The sequence below is a fragment of the Pipistrellus hanaki genome, assembly GCF_964339955.1.
Source record: "Pipistrellus hanaki genome assembly, chromosome: 6".
Classification (NCBI taxonomy): domain Eukaryota; kingdom Metazoa; phylum Chordata; class Mammalia; order Chiroptera; family Vespertilionidae; genus Pipistrellus; species Pipistrellus hanaki.
Genome location: NC_140508.1, coordinates 26,801,990 through 26,820,845, shown reverse-complemented (window position 1 = coordinate 26,820,845; position 18,856 = coordinate 26,801,990). Strand labels below are relative to the sequence as shown.

Genomic DNA, 18,856 nt, shown 5'->3' with positions numbered 1-18,856 from the left:
ACATGTTAACTTTTTTTGGTTAGAAAAGCAACTCAGTTTCTCCCATGTATTTGTTCTGTCTTAGAATGCAGCTTGCTTTGACAGTTTCTGTCTCTGGGGAGTGGAAAGGCGTTCAGATGTTTTTCATGAAGTTACAGCTGGTGCTGCACAGCAAGCTGGAATCGAAGTCACAGTCCATAAGCCTGAGATGCAATGCTCATTTAAATTATCCACAAATAAGTCTTATTTTATACCAAGTTGCAGTTCCCTCTGATGACAAAAATAAGCTGCCATTATGAGTATAAAAATGCAGAGATTTGAATTGAGTTTTGACGATTCCTCATTCTACTTTATGCAGTTGTAAACATTTGGTGAGCTCCATAATTATGCCTTGTAATCAAGTAAGTCATCACATAAGTGCGTGAATAACAACTATAGAAATTAAATTAGAAAAACGTTGCGTGTTCTTTTTGTATATAAGAAAGATAAAGTCAGGTAGTGTATTACAAGTAATGAGTCCTTATTTTAGTATATTGGGCTGAATGTCAAAATCGCTTTGCTGAACTTGGAGTATGTTGAGTAGAAGGAAGGCTTACTGTAATGGTTCTTGGAGAAGGGATTTATTCTTTGTTTTGTTGAAAAAACGATTAAGTTCACGCCTGGCTGGCATGGCTCAGTGGATGAGTATTGATCTATGAACCAGGAGTTTAGGGTTTGATTCTCAATCAGGTCAGATGCCTGGGTTATGGTCTCCATGCCCAATAGTGGGCATGCAGGAGGCTACCCATCAATGGTTCTCTTACCATTGATATTTCTCTCTCTCTTCCCCTCTCCCTTCCTTTCTGAAATAAATTATATTTAAAAAGAAAAGAAAAACAATCAAGTTCACTATTTAGTCAATCCCCCCTACTGGCTTTGCTAACACCCTGCAGAGCCTTCCTCCCCTCAACTAATTTCTCTGCACATAGTCAAGCATGCCAGCTACTCAAAGAGATCAGACCTGAGGCCTCGCCAAAAGCTTCTCAAAGAGGCACATTCTCTCTGCTGGCACTTTGGAAGAATCTGAAATGCTTAGGGTGAAGCCTGGTTAATCTGATATTCTGGATGTGGAACCTCATGAATCTGAAATTCTGGGGGTGGACTCAGTAATCTGTGTTAACTAGCAGGTTATTCACTCTCTTGCTGCCTTGGCTCTCAACCTACTCTTGCAACACCATCTGCCCCAGAATCCAATACTTCCAGTGTCTCATCCATGGTGGCACTCTCTGAATTCTGAAATGATGTTTTTATCTCTGTAGCACCAAAAGCTGTCATTCCTTTAGACCAGAAGTTGGGAACTCAGGTCCTACAGGAGCCAAAGAGCTAATGTGAATATGAAAAAGTGCCAGGAGAAGACAAGTGGAAGATTGTGTAGACTTGAGTGAGTTGAGTGTCTCTACCCATAGACATAACCATGGGGGTGGCCCAAAGTAGAGGGAGAACAACATCCATTTACTTCCCGCCATTTTTCCAACTATGTGAACATGCTCCTCAGGTTGCTAACTTGGTAGAAGCAGAGCTTTTTCCATGAGATACTGGATATCTGGATTTTTTACATGAAATCTCCAGATATAAAAAGGTTGATAGATGTATTCGCCTCTTAAATACTGTGTGTACCAAATGACAAGCCTGCCTGTGGATCATTGATAACCTTACCTCTAGACATTAGCCAGCATACAGTATGAATGCATTTACACTAAGGTGAATGCTAATATATACTTAATGTGTTCACTTCATTGTCATTTTGAACAGGAAACCTGTTTCTTTTTCATTTCCTTCCGTTCTTCATCCAAGAACTATTTTTTGATGAATTCTAAACTTAGCCTCCAACAACCACCCATTCACGAATTCATGCATCGGGCCTCTAGTGTAGTAATAACACATGGCTGAGAGCACTGCTTCTCAAAGTGTGGTCTAGATCGGGAGCTTCATCATCACCAGGGACTTGTTAGAAATGCAGGGTCTCAGACCCTACCCATACCTTCTGAATCTGAATCTGCACTTGAACAAGATTCTTAGGTGTTTGTTTTGCACATTAAAGTTTGAGAGGTTCTGATACAAAATACAAGAAAATTAGTTGTCCTTGGCTTCATCTAGTTACCCAAGGAGGAATCAAGAGAGTTTGTTCCTGAGTGAGGATAGGGACAAAGTTAAGGCAGAAATGAGATTTTTAAGTGTCATTACCAAAGTGTATGATGATACAGTTATAAGAACTTGAGGACCTGGTTACTATGGGACAAGAGGGGAAGAGACAATGAATTTGGTTAAATATGTCCTATGAGGAATGTGTGTGTCATGGGACCTGCTGGGAATTGTACAGAGCAAAGGAGATTACTGGCTACCTGGGGACGGTCAGGGCTTGTCTGTGGGACCTGCCGTGGTCTGCATGACCCTATGTTTTGCATAACCTTGTGTACTGCATCTCTTAACATTCTGAAAGCAGCTCTGTTTTCCTTTGGAACTGTCCCCCCACTTAAGTATTCGAATGTGAATTTTAACTGTAATTTTTCTTAGCACTGGAGTTACCTGAAACTAAAGCTCCTTGTCAAAATGCATGTTCAAGAAACTGGAGCTGTTGTTTTCAGGGGGTTTTGTCACCAGCACCAGTGAGAGTTCCTTGGAAAAGTGAGAGGATCAAAGCGAGAAAGAAGCCTGGAGCTGTGTCGCAGAGCCCTGGCCTGCAATAGCACTGAGCATCCTGGCATAGTCACTGTCAGCTTTTGCATGGATCATGCATTTTTACTGTTTATTGGTGTATTCTGAATGCACAAGGATTATGGCTCACGAGGGAGCATTGCTGTCCATCTTCTATGTTCCAGAAAGTACAGAGGAGGAAAAAGAAGAAAATAAACCCCTCCTAGAGTTCGTTACCCCTCCTTCTGAGTGTTTTTCAACTGAAGCGAAAAACATTTTTGAAGTGTTTTTTAGCTGAAGTGAAATGCACAGACATAAAATGAACCACGTTAAAGTGAACAATTCAGTGCCATTTGGTGAATCACACTGTTGTGGAGCCACCACTTCTACCTGCTTCTAAAAACATGCCGTCCTGGTCTAAAGAAGCCCTGTGCCCGTTAAGCAGTGCATCTATTAAGCTTCCCCCAAACTCCAATCACCTTAATGTGTCTTTTTAATGCACACACAATTTATTTTATGCACGGTTAGGCTCATCCTGTTTATAGAGTTTAATATACTGTATTTTATAATTGAAAATTTTCCTTTATGTGCATTTCCTTGGTCTTTAAAATTTTGTTCTTGGGCTCAGTGTAATTATAAATCCTCACAACCTTTGGGGTTGATTTTCTGGTGTTACCTGCTCACACTTCTTGGGAAAACTCTCAGCCTCCTGGGCACTTCTGTTCACGATGCTGTGGTCTTCACCGAGGACATGTTCCCATTGCTGGGCCTCTCTCACCCTCTCACCGTTGTGTTTCATGAATTTGACAGGTTTCCTAAGCAGACACTCTAGATTCTGGGCTCAGTCCAGAGCAGCTCATTTGCCCTAATTGCAAGTGTTATCAAATGACTCCACCAAGGGAATGCAAAACAAATTATTCTAATTGCACCAGAAACATAATATGAAGTTAGGGTTTCACCTTTTGGGCCCTGGGAGAGGAAAATACCACTAGCTTTAAATTGCTTCTCCGTGCACCACAAAGTTCCAGTTTTTACTACTAGCAAAAGTTGCCTCCAAGAACATAATATGTGTAATGTAGGCCTGCACCTGTTTATATTTTTTCTAATCTTTGGGTTATAATTTTAAAGAGGGATCCATGAGGAGGTGGGTAAGGCACCTCACCTGCGATGACACTCTGTTGCCCCCAAGCACTATGATCTGGAGCAAATAGTTTAATAATCTTATAATCAGGGGATGACGAACTGCAGCCCATGGACCAGACCAGCCCTCAGCTGATTCTGTCTGACCAGTGGAATAGGAATGGCTTTTATATTTTAAAGGGTTGTGAAAACAAAATAAGACATGAAAACTGACGAACAGAGAACCACATGTGGCCTCCAAAGTCTGAAATGTTTGTTATCTGGTTCTTTACAGAAAGGGTTTATTGCCCAGCCTGTGTAGCTCAGTTGGTTGAGCTTCGACCCCTAAATCAGGAGGTCATGGTTCTAATTCCCTGTCAGAGCACATGCTAAGGTTTTGGACTTGATCCCCAGTAGGGGATGTGCAGGAGGCAGCCGATCAATAATTCTCCCTCATCGTTGATGTTTCTCTCTCTCTCTCTCTCTCTCTCTCTCTCTCTCTCTCTCTCTCTCTCTCTCTCTTTTTTTCTCTCCACTCTTTTCCTTTCTCTGAAATCAATAAAAACATTTAAAAAAAAATTTTAAAAGCAAAGGTTTGCTGATCTCTAATCCCATATAATAAAGAAGTAATATGCAAATTAAGTTAGTGAGGGACAACCTAGCAACTGAACAAGCAGGCTGCATGGGGTGACCAGGACAGCAGGGGTTTAGTGAGGGATGACCAAACGACTGAACAAGCAGATTGCATGGGGCAACCAGGACTGCAGGAGAGTTAGGGAGGGACAACCAAACAACTGAACAAGCAGGCTGTGTGGGGCAACTAGACTGGCAGGTGGGCCATGAAGGGGGGGGCAGTTGGGGGTGACCAGGTCGGCAGGAGGGCAGTTAGAAGCATCAGGCTGGCACACAGAGGCAGTGAGAGGCGATCAGTTTGGCAGGGGGAAGTTAGGGACAACCAGGCAGGCAGACAGGTGAGAAATTAGGAGCCAGCAGTCCAGGATTGTGAGAGGGAGTCCGAGATTGGAGAGGACATAGGCTGGGTTGAGGGGAACACCCTCCACCCCCATGCATGAGTTTCATGCACTAGGCCTCTAGTAATCATAATAACAAGAGTAGCAATAGTGCAGTTTTGTTTTGTTTTTTTTTTAGTTTATATTGAGTGCCAGGCCCTGCTCAAGGCATTTGATGTGTATTATCTCATTTAATTCTCACAACAATTTTATGGGATGGGTATAATTATCCTCATTTTACAGAGGAAGAAATTGGCCTAGAGAGATTGAGTAACTTGTCCAAGGTCACACAGCCAGTAAGTGGCAGAGCTGGTGTTTTGAACCTGGACAGTGGATCCACTCCAGATTCTGAATTCTACCACCACCCTATGCTGCCACTCTGGGGGACAGCCATTTGTACCTATAACATTGTGCAACCTGACTATACTTTTAAGATAAATATTTAATACTAGAAGCCCAATGCACAAAATTCGTGCATGGGTAGGGTCCCTATGCCTGGCTGGTGATCAGGGCCAATCTGTGGAGTGACTGGTGGGGTGATCGTGGTCCACCGCTGGCACCCGCCTTGGCCTGGCGCTGCCCGCTCACTGGCCCCACTGCTGCGGTCTGTCAGGGCCTGTGGGCTGGGGACAGCTTCTGCATTGAGCGTCTGCCCCCTGGTGGTCAGTGCGTATTATAGTGACCAGTTATTTGGAAAGTAGTTCCATTCTTCACTTGATTTGCTAGTAGGGTTTTATGATAAATAGATAGATCATTATCTGTGGGAGGTGTAAGACTTGGGAAGAACAGCACTTCCTAAAATGAATGGCAGCAAACTGGATTCCTTAAAAAAAAAAAAAAAAAGTCCACATGTAAAGGGGTTCCCTGGTCAAGTAGGCATCAGAAAGCTTACAGGTTTCTCTAGGGTAGGTGGCACTTTGAGAATGTCACTATTCTCATATCAACTTCAGCAGAGGGCGGGGGAGGCTAGTCAGCTATTTCCCAAACTTTATTCATTTTTATTTTGATCTATTGAAGGGGCACAAATGAAAATCTTTCAGATTGACTGTTTTACAGGAAAAAGTCAGCAAATGACATCATGGAGGCATTCTTCAGCCCAGTATTTTTCCAGAAGGATCAAAACAATGGAATTTGGCATTCATTTATCATCTTCCTCATAAACATTACTTTTCTTGTCTCTGTTTTCCTGATGCCGTATTTCTTCCTCCCCTCCCCCTCCCCTTATTGGGGGCACGCAGGAAAGTGGGGGCATTTTTCCATAAATGATAGAAAGTTAGATAATGAAACAAACCCAGTGGCTTAGATTCTTTTTTAGTAACTCATATCAAGTCCTATTCAGTTTATAGGATTACATATAGATTGATGTGCCTAAGCTAATAAACAGGTTGATGCTGCCTGGGCAGGAGTTAGCCCGTTGATTGATTGTATCTGTCTCGGCGCCTCAGCAGGTAGCATCTGTCTGCGTGTGGAAATGCTGTTCATTTCGGCATGACTTAATTTGCCAGCATTGTCAGGAGGATTGGGACCTCGGGGATCATAAGCACAGGCATCCGCCAAAGAAACAACTTCATGAATATCTTTCAACTCAGCGACTGTTCATTCATCTTTTACCCACCAAGATTTTGCAAATTTGACAGTTGAGAATGAAAATGCATCCTCACAAAACGGGTGGTTTCTGACTGGCATAGGGTGATGCTCTTGATTTTCTCAAAAATCTTAAAGTTCTTCAGTTGCTTTAGAGTTTTTCAATGGATGCCAAGTAAGTGTTACACAAAGTAAACAAAATGCCTCATTTTCTTTTTGAATGATTTCTGGGATTTGTAGAAATGGAGCTGCTCTGTGAACTCTGAGGCACTAAAGAACATCACATATTGTTATTTAAAATCAGTAGGCACCAGTGAATATAGGCATGAATGTATTCTGAATGCCCTATGTGTGTAGGATTTCTTCGGCTGGGTCTGCAATATAAACTGACAGCACACAAGAGAAAAGGCATATAAATTTATTATTGTTTATTACTTTAATTCATTAATTTTTAAGTTTTACATGGGTGGGGGCATTACAGAAAGAACTGAATACCCAAATGAGCAGTGACATTTGAGTTTGTGTAGCATCATGATAGGGGAAAGAGAGGAGCAAAAGGCCACTTATGGGAAAGCAAATGATTTTTAGGGAAGATTAATGGACCCTTAGGAGAAGAGATAGTAGATAAGAGAGAAGAGATAGTAGATATGATAGTTTTGTGTCTTTTTCTGTTTGACTGTGGTGCCAACTTTTTATCTTCCAGAAGAGAAGATTGAAGTTGGTCCTGGGGATGGAATTTTAAGATAATTGAATTTGTCTGTTTTTTAAATTGATTTTAGAGAGAGGAAAAAAAAAGAGAGAGAGAGAGAGAGAAAGAGAGAGAGAGAGAGAGAGAAACATCCATTTGTTGTTCCACTTATTTATTCACTAGAGGCCTAGTATGTGAAATTCGTGCATGGGGGAGGGGGGAATCCCTCAGCTCAGCCTGCACCTTCTTCAATCTAGGACCCCTCAAGGGATGTTCAACTTCTCGTTTAAGCCCAATTCCACTCAGATATCCCTCTCACAATCCAGGACTGCTGGCTCACAACTGCTCACTTGCCTGCCTGCCTGCCTGCCTGCCTTATTGCCCCTAACTGCTTCTTCCTGTCAGCCTGATCACCCCCTAACCACTCCCCTGCCAGCCTAATTGATGCCTAACTGCTTCCCTGCTGGCCCAATTGTCCCTAATTGTCCTCCCCTGCAGGCCTGGTTGCCCCAAACTGCCCTCCCCTGCAAGCTTGGTTGCACCTAACTGTCCTCCCCTGCAGGCCTGGTCACCCCAAACTGCTCTCCCCTGCAAGCTTGGTCACACCTAACTGTCCTCCCCTGCTGGCCTACTCACCACAAACTGCCCTCCCCTACTGGCCCAGTGACCCCTAACTTCCCTCCCTTGTCAGCCTTGTCACCTTAACTGCCCTTCCTTGCCAGCCTAATTGCCCCCAACTGCCTTCCCCTGCAGGCCTGGGTGCCCCCAACTGTCCTTCCCCAACTGTCCTCCCCTGCTGGCCTGATCACCCACAACTGCCCTCCCCTGCAAGCCTGGTTCCCCCAAATTGCCCTCCCCTGTAGGCCTGGTCAACCCAAATGCCCTCTCCTGCAGGCCTGGTCCTGCCCCCCCCTCCTATGCCCTCCCCTGCTGGCCTGATCTCCCACAATTACCCTCTCCTAATGCCTGGTCCCCCCCAACTGCCCTCCCTTGCAGGCCTGGTTCCCTTTACCATCTGCCCTCCCCTGCTGCCTGGTTGCCCCTAATTGCCCTTCCCTGTAGCTTGGTCCCCACACAACTGCCCTCCCCTGCAGGCCTGATCACCCCCAACTATCCTCCCCTGTCATTCCCCCAAATGTCCTCCCCCAACTGCCCTCCAAACTATAATCTGCTGGTCTGATTGCCCACAACTGCCTTCCCCTGCTGGCCATCTTGTGGCACCTATCTTGTGTCCACATGGGGGCAGCCATCTTGTGTGTTGGAGTGACGGTCTATTTGCATATTATTCTTTTATTGGGTAGTATTGGCTGATTCTTGTATGTGCCCTGACCAGGGATTGAACCTGAACTTTGGCATATAAGGATGATGCTCTAACTAACTGAGCTAAGCTACCCAGCCAAGGCCAAGATAACTGAGTTCTTTAGGGAATCTCTGTTTATAGACTTTTAAGGGATTTCAGGAATTCAGATGCCTTCAGCTAAAAATAATTTGTGTGCCCAAGAGTCATATTTTTGGTGGCACATCCTTCAACAGTATGCTGATCAGAGTAGATATCTGGAAGAAGATGCAGCTATTTGAGACAAGATTATATAGGTCCAATGGAACATAGTTACAGAATATTTTGCCAAATGTGCCTTGGCAGTACAAAAATTGACTCTCAGAAATTGTAATGAACAGAAACAGATCTGATAGGGGCACTGGACATTCCATTTTTAAGTGATGGTCAACCACAGTGTCCTCTCTTTTCTTCTGCCTATTTAGAGATCCTTTTTGACATAACTACCCAGTGTTGTCAAGATAACCTGCCAGGCTGGCAGACTATTTTGACTGTCTGTGAGTGACTAAACTAATTTTGACTAGACAAGTGTAAATATTATCCTGCCTCATCCAAATCTATTGTTAATACACAGCCTCACATTCTCATATATTACAGCTTATTTCCTACCCAAGTACTAATTTGCCATGTTCTGAAGGTAATTTAAGAATCAGATGATGCTTAATACATTCTTTCTTTAACCTTCTTCAACTTTACTCCATGGACAGAGAACAGCAGATGAAAAATGTGTATTTTCTGGAAGATAGTCAGGCTATGTCAAGAGAAAATAAAAGTCCCAGTTGTTCTTTTTCAGATTTGAAAATTTTATGGAAATTGTTATCGACTTCCTATAAAATTTTTGGGAAGGGCTTTTGAGATTACTACTGGCTTGTATCTGTATTGATTTTTTTTTTCCAAACCCTTATTATTGTTGACCATGATCTTCATTATCATATACTCCTTAAATTAAACATTTCATCCTGGGTCTCTCAATTGGATTTGTCTAGGGTTGCATGCTTAGCTCTTTTATTATGTGTGTAATTCTTCACCATGGTATCTTTCACTCTTTTTTGGGGGGTGGGGGTGGGGGTGAGGGAGCACGTAGCAGTTATGGAGACTTCCAGGTTTCTTTGTCTGATTTGTTCTTACTGTGAATGCTGTCATTGGCTGACTGTTTCCCTTCCGTCCCAGGGCCATGGGGGGTTGCAATACAGACCTGGGCCAAATGCCATGGGACTGAGACACTAGGATGGCACTCAGCCTCCAGGAACTCCTGCTATGGTGTGAGCTCCAGCCTTTTGCTCAGGCCTCATCACTGCACATTATTAGTGCAAGTGAATAGGGTTCTTAATGTGTCCTCTAATTCTTGTTTTGAGATGACCTCTGTCTTCTCTTGAGACCTCTGCCTTGTTCTGAGATCTCTGTCTTATTTCTGTACCAAATTATTGGGTGAGTGTTCTCTCAGGAAGCCCAGACCTGTCCTGTCCTGATTTTGCATTTACCTGTCTTGAAACCTGAGGGAGCTGTTACCACTAACAGGCTTCTGCAGGGCCATCTCCTGCTGCCTGATGAGATCCTGCAACATCACCAGCTACTGTTTTTTCTGTAGCTCCGGAACTTCCTTGGAGCCAATGGCTGCCAGCATTGCTTTTATAACACTTAGAATTTCTCTAAAATAGGTTAACACAACAATGATGTGTGTGTGTGTGTGTGTGTGTGTGTGTGTGTGTGTGTGTGAATTTTAATCCAGAACGGGGAATTAAAATTTAAAATTTAATGTGTCTCAATTGGTATTACTCACCCTAAGGGTGGTTAGTGAGTATATGAAAAGCTTGACTCAAAAGCCCAAGGCGCATTCATTATATATAAATTATACCTCAATAAAATTGATTAAAAACAAAACCAGACAAGTCTTTTCTCCAGTGGCCACCTCCATACTCTCTTCAATTATCTTTATCTCTGATTAGCGCCAGATGCTCCAGGACTAGGATAGCTCAGTGAGTGTTGCAGGAGAGTCACCTGGAGGGCCTGTTAAGTTTCAGGCTGCTAAGTCATCACCAGAGTGTCCTATCCTGCAGGTTTTGGGTGGGGCCCGAGAATTGGTATTTTTAATACACTCCTGTGTGATGCTCATGCTGCTGATCCAGGAACCACTTGAGAATAGCTGGCACAGTGAAGAGCAGAACTGCTGTTTCATTGGTGGACTTCTGAGTAATATTGAAGGTACGCAGTATCTAGAAATCACACACAAGCCCTACCCTTGCATGAACAGGGCACAAAAGACAAGCCCACATACCTGCATGGCATCTCTTGAAAACTTGTAAAAAATACAGAATCTCTGGCACGGCCGATGTGGTCCAATGGTTGAGTGTCAACCTAAGAAGCAGGAGGTCATGGTTCAACTCCTAATCAATTAGGGCATATGCCTGAATTTTGGGCTTGATCCCCAATGTGGGGCATGCAGGAGGCAACCAATCAATGATACTCTCTCATCATTGATTTCTCTCTCTCCATTTCTCTTCCTCTCTGAAATCAATAAAAATGTATTTTTAAAAATACAGAATCTCCGATGCAGACACAAGACCTATTATATCTGAATCAGCACTTTAATATAATCCCCAAGTGACCCAAAAGCACATTAAAGTTTCAAAAATACTGGGGTAAACTAAATTTAGTGTATGTGGTGTAGTTCAGAGGCCCACAGTTGTAGATTCATGTTAGAATTATCTGCAGTGTCTAAAAAGTAGATTGATGGCCCAACCACACTCATATTTTTAATGTGAATTTCCAGGGGTGGAGTCAGGCTTCTGAAATGTCTTCTAAACTCCACGGGGGATTCTGATGTACAGCAGGCTCTGGGAACTGCTAATCTTGTCTCTGAGTGCTGTCCAGTTTCATTTTCACAGTGCACCAGCTAAAAGTGTCTTCCCTTTGGCCTGCCTTCAAAATAAAATATTGACAACTTAATATCAACTAACACCTTATCCTAACTGAACTGAAATTATGTTATTCACCTTGCTTGTATAGGCTCATAATAGAAAACATCTTGATTTCTCCCTACAGTGTCTTAAAAAAAAATGTTTTCATTGCTTTTTAGAGAGAAAGGAAGGGAGAGTGATAGATAGAAACAGTGATAAAAGAGAAACATCATTGATTGCCTGCCTCTTGCATTCCCTCCTGATTGATTCTGAAACCTGGGCATGAGCCCTGACTGGGTATTGAACCAATGACCTCTTTGGTTCATGGGTAGACTCTCAAGCACTGAGCCACACCAGCTGGGCTTCCTACAGTGTCTCTACTCTAAAATCTGAGCCACTGCCTATATTTAGTGGCAAATGCTATCAATTTAGTGCAAAAGCTCAATGCCTTCCTAAAAGTCGGTGTCTAATCTATAAATGTAAAAGCCTGGTGTCCGACCAATTGGTTGACCATTTGACCAGTTACTATGATGTGCACTGACCACCAGGGGGCAGATGCTCTGACTAGTAGGTTAGCTTGCAGCTGGGCTCTGGCCAGTCCAGACTGGGTGAGATGGGCTGGACATATCCTGGGGCCCTCCCACAGTCTCTTACTGGCTAGCCAGCTAACCTCTTGTAGTCCCAGCCAGACAGCTGGGGACTGGGCGAGATAGGCCAAACATGCCCTGGAGCCATCCCTCCCTGACCTCTAAAATATTTTTTTCTAATTAATTTCCAGGTCTCTAATTGAATATAAAGATGTAGTTACGCCACTAAATATTATTCATCTAGAGATTTGTGAAATGTTGTAAATCTTGTCTGTTGCAGTGTTAAACACTGGAAATCTTACTTGAAAGTTCATAGTATGTCCCAAGTTCATGGAATTAGGTCTTATTTCCCTGCTTAAAGGTCTTCAATCTTATCAGAACTCAGTTCAAATGGATGAAAGGCTATATTTCAAATTCTATAAATTCCTGGTTTACACTATTTGAGCAGATGAAAACTACTTGTTAGAATAATTAGACATCCTAAGCATAGCCAATTGAAATATGTCCTAACTTTTTCTTACCCACACTTACTTAAACAAGAAAGCAAATCTACACTAATAAAAGAGACATATGCAAATATGCCCACAACACGCCCATCAACCAATCAGGAATGAGCATGCAAATTAACCCAACCAATATGGCTGCAGCCACAGAGCAAGCAGGAGGCTTGGGTTTCCCTGGCAATGGAGGAAGCCAAGCTTCCCACCCTGGCCAGCCCTGGCCTCCTCTCAAGGCTACAAAATTTCAATTATAGAAGATAAATAAACCCCAACAAAAATGGCAGCAACCACAGAGCTGGAGAGAGCAGGAGGCTTGGGTTTCCCCCGGCAATGGAGGAAGCCAAGCTTCCCACCTGGCCTGGCCTGCCCTCGCCTCCACTCAAGGCTACAAAGTTTTAATTATAGAAGATAAATAAATCCCAGAATTCAGGCCTCTGCTTGGGTCACTGGGGGGTGTGGCTGGCCTGTAAACCACCACAGGCCCCTTGCCCAGGCTGCCCCACACCCCAAGGGAACCCCCACCCTGATCCAGGACACCCTTCAGGGCAAACCGGCAGAACCCCCACCTGTGCACCAGGTCTCTATCCTGTCTAATGAAAGAGTAATATGCAAATTGACCACTTCAACACACAATATGGCTGCCCCCATGTGGTCAAAGATGCCTGCCCCCATGTGGACACAAGATGGCAAGCAGGGGAAGGCATTTGGGAGAGACCAGGCCTGCAAGGGAGGGAAATTGGGGGTGACCAGGCCTGCAGAGGAGGGCAGTTGCAGGGGACCAGACCTGCATGGGAGAGCAGATAGGGGTGACCAGGCCTTCAGGGGAGGGCAGTTAGGGGCAATCAGGCTGTCAGAGGAGCAGTTAGACATCAATCAGGCTGGCAAGAGGTGTGGTTATGGGGTGATCAGGCTGGCAGGCAGAAGTAGTTAGGGGAAATCAGGAAGGCAGGCAGGTGAGCAGTTAGGAGTCAGCATTCCTGGATTGTGAGAGTGATGTCTGACTTAATGATGTCCAGCAGTCAGACATCTCTCGAGGGGTCCCTGATTGGAGAGGATGCAGGCTGGCTGAGGGACACACCACTCCCCCCCTCCCCCCCGCACGAATTTCGTGAACTGAGCCTCTAGTAATAACAACCTTGCAAGGGTCAAAGTTTATGAGGTCTAGGTGCCCAAAAGTTCCCATGTTCTAAATATTACAGATGGCCCATCATTCATTATTTTCACATACAAGCAATTCAACTTCAGACCCTATATATGCTGGTGAGGCTTTCCATTCTAGTGAATGCAAATTTGTTCAGCATAGGTGGGAGGGATATGACCAAAGCAAAGAGCGAATCAGGAACTGAGGGTCCTTACTAGAATTGCATATTCCAACTGAAAGACACTGTAGGAAACCTTCCCCTTCCTGAGAAACCAGACCTGGATCTTACTAGGTGGGCAATGGAAGGAGATGCTTCAAGTTAGAGGGATTCCATCTCCTAGACCCAGATTCCTCAAATGGAAGGTGCACATGAATTACCAGGGATCTTATTAAATGCACATTCTGGTCCAGTGGGTCTGGGATGAGACCTGAGATTCTGCATTTCTAACCATCTGCTAGGTCATGTGGATGTTATTGGTCTAGTCTAGGAGCCACCTCTTTGAGTGACATGGATTCAGAACAGAGTTTCTTTTTTTCTTTTTTTAATTTAAATTCTTTATTGTTGAAAGTATTACATTTGTCTCATTTTTCCCTGACCACTCCCATCCCCCAGCACATACTCTCACTCTCCTACTGTATGTGTCTATTGGTTATGCTTATATACATGCATGCATACAAATCCTTTGGTTGATCTCTTCCCAGCCCTCCCCTCCCACCCCAACTTCCCTCTGAGGTTTGAAGGTCTGCTCGATGCTTCTATGTCTCTGAATCTATTTTTGTTCATCAGTTTATGTTGTAGATTATATTCCACAAATGTATGAGATCATGTGATATTTATCTTTCTCCAACTGGCTTATTTCACTTAGCATAATGCCCTCTAGTTCCATCCATACTGTTGCAAATGGTAAGAACAGAGCTTCTTTTAGTGAGTTTGCAAACGAATCACTTACAAAGCTCATTTAAACACAGATTTCTGTTCCAGGCCCTAAGACAGATTTAATAGAACCTGATAATTGGCATCTTAATAATCCCCAGGCAATTGTGATGCTTTATATTCCCTAAGTGGCAAGTCTCTAGTTAACTTTTTTTTCTAAATTTCTTTATTGATTATGGTGTCACATAATTGTCCTCATCCCCCATTCTCATCCCAAACCCCTCCCCATGTATGCCCACCCCCTGTTGTCCATGACCTCTGGTTAGGCTTATATGCATGCACACAAGTCCTTTGGTTGATATCCCCTTTGCCCTCACCCTCCTCTACCTTCTCTCTGAGGCCTGACAGTCTGATCGCTGCTTCTCTGTCTCTAGGTCTGTTTCTGTTCTTTAACTTTTGAGCACTCAGTTAAGAGGCCACCACTGAAAACAAAGAGCCAGACACTGAAAGGTTAGGGAGGGAGCTACTGCGTTTTTCTCTTTGGAGAAAATGACTTAGCAAACTTGGAGAGCGTCACGGGGTCTGCATTATTTTTGTTTTGACAATACGCTTTTTTAACTAAAGACTAAAAAGAATGCTTCTGGAACAAAATCTAGAGATAAGATTGAGTTGAAGTGGTGCTGACTTGTATAATAATGATAATAATAGTTATTTTAAAAGGACAAATCTCTGTGTGTAGAACAAGGCTAGACGGACAAAATGTCAGTGGCTATCTCTTAATATCAGTACAGCAGGACCTTGAATAACAGGACATTTTGTTCAAAGTCCTCATGTTATAATGTTGAGGAGATGCCGTAGGGACTTAACTCTTGTTTGTATCAATTAGCCTATGGTAAAACTGGTTTTGTTGGGTGTCCTTTCAATTAAAGTCGCAGAACCTATCCACTAAGTTCCGTGACGATGATGTTTACTTTTTGCTTTATGCTTTTTTTGCTTTACATCTTTCTATAATGGGACTTAAGTATTGCTTTTATAACCTTAAAAAAAAAAAAAAACCCTAATGTTCTTAAGAGGGGAAAAGGTAAGATATATACACTGTTACGCTGTGTAAATTCTTATATTTTTCAGGTTAGTTTTTTTTTTTTTTTTAAATCTCTCATCATATTCATTTATTTTAATGGGAAGGGGATTCTTTTTGTCTATGACAGTCCTACTGTTCTGAGGGCAAAGGACATAGGTAAGTCTGTGGCCCAGCCATTTGCCTGGAAAATGATGAAAATAAGCTTAAGGAGTACAAGGGGAGAGGTCAAAATTTCCCAGGGGCCTATGAGAGACAGTTTCTGTTCCTCGATCTTTTATACCCAAATGGTCCAGCACCAGCCCTCAGGAGTCCTTTGAAGGGCCTTTTTTCCTTTCCTTTAGAATGCTGACTTAGGCTTTAAGTTAATTTAAACAAAACTGGAAAAGGTTCAATGAGATAACAGTAACTATTACAAGTGCAGAAACTGTGGATGTGGGCACCAGAACAGAACGGTTCAGGTGGGCTGGGCCCCAGTATCCATGCTGCCTGTGCCCACGCAGGATGGAGGACCAGGCAGAAGCCACCCAGTGTCATATGGATCATATTATGAGTGTGTCACCACTGAGCCAGTGTATCTAAGTCCCTTTATTTTTTTCCTTCTGTTAAGCTGGAAACTTTCAAAGAAGTTGGGATCCAACTAGTTTACTCCTGGCACAACTTTCCAACTAAACTCTCAGGCTCTACTGACACCTGCTGGCATTTCATCTATTTTATGTTAAACGCAAACAAAGCAAAGAGTTCAACGCTTACAATATCTTTAATGGTCATTTGGCCTTATTATGCTACGTGTACATTACCTGAAAGATAATAGAGAGTAAGAAAGGTCTGATTGGGAGGGAGATGTAAACAGACATTGAGTGGAAATATCCCCACTGAGAAGAGCAGACTACAGCATTCTTCTTTCATCTGGGCCCCGAGCTAGCAGCTCCAGGAGCTCAAGCCAGGCCCTTAACCTCACTTTCACCATCATAAAGATAAGGAAGTAGCTACCATCTTTCCAGGGCACTTTAGGACTTTGTGGGTTCCTGGGGCATTTCATGCTAACTGAAGCATTAGTGTTGTCACTGGAGATATGACCTCTAAAGGTCACTCTCAGGGACCTTTCCCGCACAATAAGCAAGAATCTTACCCAGCCAGCGTGGCTCAGAAGTTGAGCATTGACCTATAACAAAGAGCTCATGATTTGATTCCCAGTCAGGACACATGCCCTAATTGCAGGTTCAATCCCCAGTAGGGGGCATATAGGAAGCAGTCAATCAATTATTCTTGCTTATCTATCTCACTCTCTTTCTCTGTTCCTCTCTGAAATCAATTAAAAAAAAAAAAAAAAAAAGACCCTTCATCATATTTTCAGAAGATGAGAGAAAGCTTTCAAAGCCGCCTCAAAGCCTCGAATTTCTGCAGTCTATTTCTAGAAACAACTAAATTAGAACAATCAGGGGGAAAAAATAAAAAAACAGTGAACAGTCTCAGAAATTATCCACTTTTCTGTCCTAGGAAACCATGGACTTTGTTTTGTGTTTTGGAACACATACCAAGCCTTCAGGTTAAGAAAATGCTTCCCAGTTAATGCCAAACGAATTATTTGTGCTTTTTCTGTCTCCTCCTGGGAAACTCTGTATGAGCCTGTGGTCTGCTAGGCCAATAACAGGATATTTGATAGTCCCCAGGGAGTTATAGTCACATATTTAGCCTGACAGAGGAAGGGAAGTCTGATGATGAAAATAATTGAGGCATTTCTTTAATGCTCCTATTTCATTTCTTCCTCCTGCCTCAGACTCCTGACTTCACTTACCATGCTTTCTGAAGCTTTCACTGCTATTCACTATCCTCAGAAATGGCTTTTCTAGTTGTGAAAGGAAATTTACCTCTTATAGCTCTTAAGTCCTCCCTCAGAAAGCCTTTAGGTATGATTGGAGCCCAAAGAGAAAAGCAAAAGCTCAGATTCACATCAATTGAGATAGCTACTCTCAAAAAATAAATAAATAAATAAATAAATAAATAAATAAATAAATAACAACAGAACAAAATTACAAGTGTCAGTGAGAAGGTAGAGAAAATGAAACCTTTGTGGATTATTGGTGGAGATTGTTAAATGGCACGGCTACCATTGAAAATAGTATGGTGATCCCTCAAAAAATAAAGAATAGAATTGCCACATAACCAAGAAAGTACACTTCTGACTTATATATCCAAAAGAATTGAAAACAATAACTTAAAGAGATATGTGTACACCTATGTTTACATTCACAGCAGCATTATGGCCATCAGGTGGAAGCAACCCAAGTGCCCAAAAAATGAGAAATGAGGGAATAAACCAAATGTGATATATATATATATATATATATATATATATATATATATATATATATATATATATATTTTTTTTTTTTTTTACCACAATTAAAATTAAAACCACACACACACTTACAGAACTCAGTCATGGCCTCTGGCCCTCGCAGTGACTAAATCATTTGACGTGGCAAAACGTGCAGTAGATCCTTCTGTGATGATAGGAATGTCCTGCATTTGCATTGTCCAATATGGTAGGCACTAGCCCAGTGTTGGCTTTTGTTTACTTGAAATGGGACAAGTGCAATGTAGGCTCTGAATTTTAGTTTTATTCGGTTCAGATTTACACAGGCATGTGTGGGTAGTGGCTACCATTCAGGTGGGAGCAGGAAGAATGTCCACCCATAGTACTAATCTATTCCAACCTACTCCCCTGCCCAGCATAAAGCTTGAGCAGTCAGACTATAAAGGTAAGGTTCGGCTTGTGTGGGATCCCAGTTCTTTTAACCTCCAGTGTTAGCTTAGTATGAAACACTTTGCCAAGAGTGGGATTCTTTATTTTAGCATCTTGGTTTGGCATTCATTGGCACAGTAATTGGGCCAAAGGACAGAGTTGGCCTTAACCTATAGGCCAGCCTTTTCTATTAAAATGTCCTTTAGAGACCCACATTCCTTCACTGCCTGCCCTGCATAACCTTCCTTAACTTTTCCCTGTAGATCCATGGGGTGATGGCTATGAACTATGGCTGAGGTCCAAGCCCTTAGACAGAAATAATGTGAGTGCTGCCTCCAGTGGGTACCCAGGCACTTAGTGAATAGTTTACTTTTTAAGGCTTTGCTGAAAAATACAGACAGTAAGATATGTAACAAACTCTCTCGTTAAAAAAAAAATACATTTTTTATTTCAGAGAGGAAGGAAGAGGGAGAGAGAGATAGAAACATCAGTAATGAGAGAGAGCCATTGATCGGCTGCCTCCTGCACACCTTCCACTGGGGATCAAGCCTGCAACCCAGGCACGTGCCCTGACCAGGAATTGAACCATGACCTCCTGGTTCGTAGGCTGGTGCTCAACCACTAAGCCACATTGGCTGGGC

General features: G+C 42.9%; 1 protein-coding gene across 9 annotated transcripts in view; it reads left to right on the top strand.

Moving 5' to 3' along the window:
* The window catches only part of PLCB4 (phospholipase C beta 4), a 368,787-nt gene that overhangs the window by 265,148 nt on the left and 84,783 nt on the right, over window positions 1–18,856 (top strand). The gene's annotated exons all lie outside the window — the stretch shown is intronic.